The sequence below is a fragment of the Schistocerca americana genome, chromosome 9 (assembly GCF_021461395.2).
Source record: "Schistocerca americana isolate TAMUIC-IGC-003095 chromosome 9, iqSchAmer2.1, whole genome shotgun sequence".
NCBI lineage: Eukaryota > Metazoa > Arthropoda > Insecta > Orthoptera > Acrididae > Schistocerca > Schistocerca americana.
Window position 1 is genome coordinate 199,489,911 of NC_060127.1, and position 6,797 is coordinate 199,496,707.

General features: G+C 45.9%; 1 non-coding gene across 1 annotated transcript; it reads left to right on the forward strand.

Moving 5' to 3' along the window:
• Nucleotides 1–6,190: 6,190 nt before the first annotated feature.
• On the forward strand, nt 6,191–6,263 carry Trnaa-ugc. Its single transcript has one exon. It is a non-coding gene; the product is annotated as a tRNA-Ala (tRNA).
• The last annotated feature ends 534 nt before the right edge of the window (nt 6,264–6,797 follow it).

The window sequence follows — 6,797 nt, forward strand, 5'->3', positions numbered from 1 at the left end:
TGCATATGGTCACTAATTTCGGGTGTTTCTTTTGTTTGATAAGCAGATAGCGTAGTTTGAGAAAGTAATAATGTCCGATAAAAATGCGAAAGTAAGAGGACTACACTGTTGATGTCACGAAATCTCTATTTCCTTTTTACATACTGCGGGTATAACGTATATACTAAAATTGTTTGTGGAGTTAAGACGCTGTTAAATCACTGTATTCGTGTCACCGAGAGTTGAGCGCCAATGTTGTTGTTGTTATTGTTGTTGTTGTTGTTGTGTTCTTCAGTCCTGAGACTGGTTTGATGCAGCTCTCCATGCTACTCTATCCTCTGCAAGCTTCTTCATCTCCCAGTACCTACTGCAGCCTACATCCTTCTGAATCTGCTTAGTGTATTCATCTCTTGGTATCCATATACGATTTTTACCCTCCACGCTGCCCTCCAATGCAAAATTTGTGACCCCTTGATGCCTCAGAACATGTCCTACCAACCGGTCCCTTCTTCTTGTCAAGTTGTGCCACAAACTCCTCCCCAATTCTATTCAATACCTCCTCATTAGTTATGTGATCTACCCATCTAATCTTCAGCATTCTTCTATAGCACCACATTTCGAAAGTTTCAATTCTGGTCTTGTCCAAACTATTTATCGTCCATGTTTCCCTTCCATACATGGCTACACTTCATACAAATACTTTCAGAAACGACTTCCTGACACTTCAATCTATACTCGATGTTAACAAATTTCTCTTCTTCAGAAACGCTTTTCTTGCCATTGCCAGTCTACATTTTACATCTTCTCTACTTCGACCATCATCAGTTATTTTGCTCCCCAAATAGCAAAACTCCTTTCCTACTTTAAGTGTCTCATTTCCTAATCTAATTCCCTCAGCATCACCCGACTTAATTCGACTACATTCCATTATCCTCGTTCTGCTTTTGTTGGTGTTTATCTTATATCCTCCTTGCAAGACACTGTCCATTCCGTTCAACTGCTCTTCCAATATTAGTCAAACTAAATGTAATGTAACACTAATAAAAGAGACGAATGTGTATATTGCAAATTTGGGACGAGAACACTATTTTGAGAGTAAAAACCACGTGTTTTCGTGTTGAGAGAGCCAGGTTAAGCAACTGCGATACGATACGTTATCGAAACATTACTATTACTATTACTATGAGCTTAAGGTCTTTCGGTAATTAACAGATTACGGAACAGGTAAAGGGGCATGTGCCACTATTAAATCTTCCGCAATTTCACTACTGAATTTCTCAGTACCCAAGTTGCAATTAACGCAACAGGAATTAAATCATTTAAGTGATAATGTTACTTTAAAATAATAATAAAATCATTTCATATAGCAGAGGACCAAGAATGGCCCGATCAGTACTCCCCAGTGAAGCAGTCCACACAAATGGCACTCCACGGCTCCGAGCACACAGCCCCATACAAAATGCAACACAACCACAGCGACCCGGCGTACGACCAGAACCACCAGGCAGTCAACCAAAATCGTACTAAGCCAAAGCAAGGACCGACTTTTAAAATAACGAGACCTAGCCCGGGCCGGACAACAGACCAAATGGCGGGAAATCCATAAGAAACCTCAGCCAACTTAATACCAAAACAACAATTTATGAACAATATGCAAAACACAAGACCTCTCAGTCCAAAGGCTTCCGTTTGGTCGCGAAGGTGGCTCCGACCCGCCTGCTGAGGTGCAAAGGCGTCGTACGGAGTGCCGAATCAAGCTTAACCTTCGTTAACGGAAAGCGGAAGAACCACAAGACAAAATAAACTCCAATCTAACTGCGCAAGGCAAACTCTAAGGAGTGCCACTCGAAGGCTGTGCACTTGAAGATCAGACATAAAGCAGCCAGACTAACGTGCCGCTGAACGACGCACTTCCATCACCGGCGTCTAGTAGAGTATGGAGAGCAGCGTACCACATCGATATACATCCGTGGGACGGTAAACGAGGATAGTAATCCCAGCGACGGAGAGACAGGAGGACGAAATGACATCCCGCCGCACATAGAAGGTATTTCAAACTCAGGCTCGACAAACTACAACAGGCGAGATTTTGCTCCCCTTGCGAATCAAGTTAAACGGCACACCACGCCGCTGTCCACACTATTAACCGTAAAATCACGGTCCTGTCTTCCCATCGGGCCCCACTCGGCGTCCAGACGCAAACAACCCCAGCCGAGCCGAACTGTCTCCACGCCAAGGCAGCCACCCCTTTTCTCCTCACACGGCTCCATCTAAGCTCCGGCCAGCGATCACACACGGAAACAACCGCCTAACGCCAAAGCTCCGTCTGAGGGAAAACTCAACACTAAGATCGATACGGACTTGGAAATAAGCGAGCACCGTAACAGATAGCCCGTCAAAAAGTGAACACAGATCAAGCATAAAAACACGAAGGAGACGTACTGAAAGTTGGAAATTTGTGGTAATTTCGTATGGAACCAAACTGCTGAGGTTATCGTTCGCTAGGCTTACACACCACTTAATATAAACTAAACTAACTTTGGCAAAGGATAGCACACAGCCGGCCGGTGTGGCGGTGCGGTTCTAGGCGCTTCAGTCTGGGACCGCGTGACCGCTACGGTCGCAGGTTCGAATCCTGCCTCGGGCATGGATGTGTGTGATGTCCTTAGGTTCGTTAGGTTTAAGTAGTTCTAAGTTCTAGGCGACTGATGACCACAGATGTTAAGTCCCATAGTGGTAACAGCCATTTGAACCATTTGATAGCACAAACATCCATCTCCGAGGGAGGACTCCAACCTCCGACGGGGGTAGCCGCGAGAACCGTTGCAACGCGCCTCAGACCACGCTGCTAGGCATACTGAACTGCGAAAAAAGGACAGATTTTCTTTCTTTTAGTGCCCGAAAGAAAGTGGCTCCCGATTGGAAACCGCAGCAAACGCTCGATAACAGGTCAACCGAATCCTGGTGTCTTACACACGACATTGGTGACACACTGTGTGTCATTTGATAGGAATCTCTTACCGAAGCACCTAATTTATACGCCTCCTTGCACGATTTGTGTGTTCTTATGAATGTCAATGTTATCACTCCCAAAGAATTGATAAAAATATAACAGTCTGCCACATAAGCTGCAACAAATGACGCAACAGTTTGAAAATCACACAATGTTCCTCGTGCTCTATAAAAACATATGTTTTTAATTTTTCTGAAGTGTGTACTCTCCATTTCCTTCGTTGCAACATGGTTCACACTTACTTATTTGTTGTTTTGACTTCTGTAAGAGGTCTATAAGGCATCACGCCTGCTCCCACCGTATTTGCTTGCGACGTAATATTTTCTGACCACAGGACTCATATTCTATAACCAATTGGAACTGCCAAGACTACGGATTGAGAACAAACACGTCAGTGACCTGACAGGCTGTTCATAGGTTTGTGAAAAAGAAAGGGGCACGAGGGAGATTTAAACACGAACCTCCCACTTTGTAGTCCAACACGGGGCCACACAGCCACGACGCTTCCAGGTCTCACGATGTTGCACATCCTGAACCTAGACCATTTACTGTTTGACTTTCACTTCTTTTTTCACAGTTCAATACACCCTCCTCCTGTTTTCGTATTTGCTCTGTGTTTAGTTTTCGACACTGGGCCACCATGCGAGTAAATCTGAGAGGAAATCCACAACAGACGTGTCCAGTACATCTCTTTACTGTAATCAGGGAATCGACTGCGAACATTACGTACACCATCGATTCGTCGGACTGCCTGCCTTACGAGCTGAAATGCTGGGGTATTTGTGGAGCGAAGTAGTGGCTAAAGTAGAGGCCTGTGTTCACCCGACACCACGTGTCATGGCCGCGTCGGTCGTGATACTATGGAGGTATCAGCCGTTCTCACTCTGCTGCGCCGGCCGCTGGTGGCCGAGCGCTTCTGGCGCTACAGTCTGGAACCGCGCGACCGCTACGGTCGCAGGTTCGAATCCTGCCTCGGGCATGGATGTGTGTGATGTCCTTAGGTTAGTTAGGTTTAAGTAGTTCTAAGTTCTAGGGGACTTATGACCTCAGCAGTTGAGTCCCATAGTGCTCAGAGCCATTTGAACCACTCTGCTGCGCTTGCTTAACGAGTTTGTTGCAGTACAGGACTGGTTCGCAGAAGTTCTTGGCAAGCGTGGTTGCCTTAGCTACAGCGTTCTTCCAGCGTAACGAAGGTGACGTGATCCTGTCCGGCTGCTCTGACGCACTGCATTGCTGCTGAGGTGCCGACTTTGCCTCTTCCCCTGACACGACCACAGTCGTGAAATGTTATTCTTCGCGTCCATCTCGTGTTGACACCGCCGCGATGTAAGCGACGTAACTTCGCTGTAAAAATTAGAGAATTTTAACTCTTTGGAGCCTTGCACAATGCTGGCATCCAACAGTGGCAAACAGCTGGGGTATTTTTCGTTTGTTTTTCAGCTGCTCTATTGTGACTTATTACTGACGAGTTGGAAAGTGTGTGTAAAGTTTTCGCCTCATTAAATGCAAATTGTACAACAAAGGCGTCTCGGTATAATTCTCAGAATCGTCCCTAGGACCATTACATCTCCCACCTCGAGCTAACTATTCTGCTCCAACCTCTCACCAATTCATTTCCTCACTTGGTGCTCCAACACAGCGTATTAGCTCCATAACTCACGTTCTTGAATTAATTAATTAATTACAGATTTGTTAATTTTTAAGACAGAGTGCTTTACAATTCATGGTGGTGGTAAGTTCCTACGGGACCAAACTGCTGAGGTCATCGGTCCCTATGCTTTTTTTTTTTTTTTTTTTTTTTGGTTCATCAGTCTTCTGCCTGGTTTGATGCGACCCGCAACGAATTCCTCTCCTGTGCTAACCTCTTCATCACTGAGTACCACTTGCAACCTACATCCTTCTCTGTTATTTGCTGGTTGCCTTCTACAGCTCCCTCTATTACCATGGAGATCATTCCCTCATGTCCTAACAGATGTCCCATAATCCTGTCCCTTCTCCTTATCAGTGTTTACCACATGATCTTTTCCTCGCCGATACTAAACAGAACCTCCACATTCCTTACCTTATCAGTCCAACTAATTTTCAGCGTTCGTCTGTAGCACCACATCGCAAATGCTTCGATTCTCTTCTGTTCCGGTTTTCTTACAGTCCATTGTTCACTACCGTACAATGCTGTACTCCAGATTTACAATATCAGAAATTTCTTCTTTAAATTAAAGCCGATCTTTGATATTAGTAGACTTCTCTTGGCCAGGGATGCCCTTTTTGCCAATGATAATCTGCTTTTGATGTCCTCCTTGTTCCGTCCGTCACCCGCTATTCTACTGCCTAGGTAGAAGAATTCCTTAACTTCATCTACTTCGTGACCATCGATCCAGATATTAAGTTTCTCGCTGTTCTCATTTCTACCACTTCTCATGACATTCGTCTTCGTTTTATTCTAGATCCATATTTTGCAGTGATTAGATTGTTCATTCCATTCAGCAGGTCATGTAATTCTTCTTCACTTTCACTCAGGATAGCAATGTCATCAGCGAAACATATCATTGATATCCGTTCACCTTGAATTTCACTTCCATTCCTCAACTTTTCTTTTATTTCCACCATTGCTTCCTCGATGTACAGATTGAACAATAGGGACGATTAGCAGCCACAATCGGCAAGCTTGCTATTATGCGCAGGAAGCACCCTCCTCCCACGCCCACACTTAATTTAGAAACAGTACAAGTGTTTCCACAAGATTCTCAAACCCATGTCGGAAAGATCTGCCTTTTCGTAGTATGCGCAGTGCAATGAAGACGCGGAAGCTTGTTGCGGCCCAGTCTTTTGCAGTTGTACGACAAGAGTGGTAACTGTAGTAAAGTGCGAGGCAGTTAGTTTGCATGAACAGTGGAGCGCACAATGGGACTTGAGATGTGCTTGTTACCTCAGGTGCTGTGTGATTGTCGACAAGGAATGAAAACGGAGCAATTTGTCACTGTCCTTTCAATTTAAGACGTTAAAAACAGTCGGGGTTTGTAGTCGTAATACCAGGGCATCGAAACTACTTGGAATTCTTGTGTATATGCACGTGTCCGTGCCTTTGTACTCTGATCCCTTCAACCCCTACAAACCAACCAGCCAACGTGTCCGTGCACATCACAGTAGCAAAGAATGGAGAACAGCGCGGCTTGGCTCCACTCGGGGGGGGGGGGGGGGGGGGGCGTAGCTCAGTTGGTAGAGCGTTCGCTTTGCACGTGAAAGGTCCCGGGTTTAAGCCCCGGCGCCTGCATGTTTGGTGGTCAGTCGATGGTAAGTGTTGGTCGCTGAGAGCCTGCAGGCACGCAAGATGTTGCAAAGCCAGCATCACAGACTCATATGATGTATACTGACGTAAGGAGAGCAAGACGTAAATGAGAGGACCGGCTGTTCTTGAGGTGTCATCGAGGGCAAAACTGTCTTACGTATAACGGCTTAACCTCAATGAAGCCTAGAGAGCGGACAATATGTTCACCTTACTCAGAGCGGTGGCCGAATCCTATTTTATACGTCGTGCGTGGCACTTTCATTGTGGCCAACTACGATTCGATGGAAAATGCAGGAAACCTGAAAGACTCCCTCACGGACACATTGAGACTAGTGTTTGTCTGCGGAAGAATGGGACTGCAAGTGTCTGTGACATTGATATGGCTGTATGTAGCACCATCAGACATCGGGGGGCGTAGCTCAGTTGGTCACAGTCGTGTTGAGGCACTCGTCCAGAGCACACCGCGCGGTGACGGGCGGTAGCGCGGGTCACGAGCAGTGCTGCGGTGGAGAGCTGGGC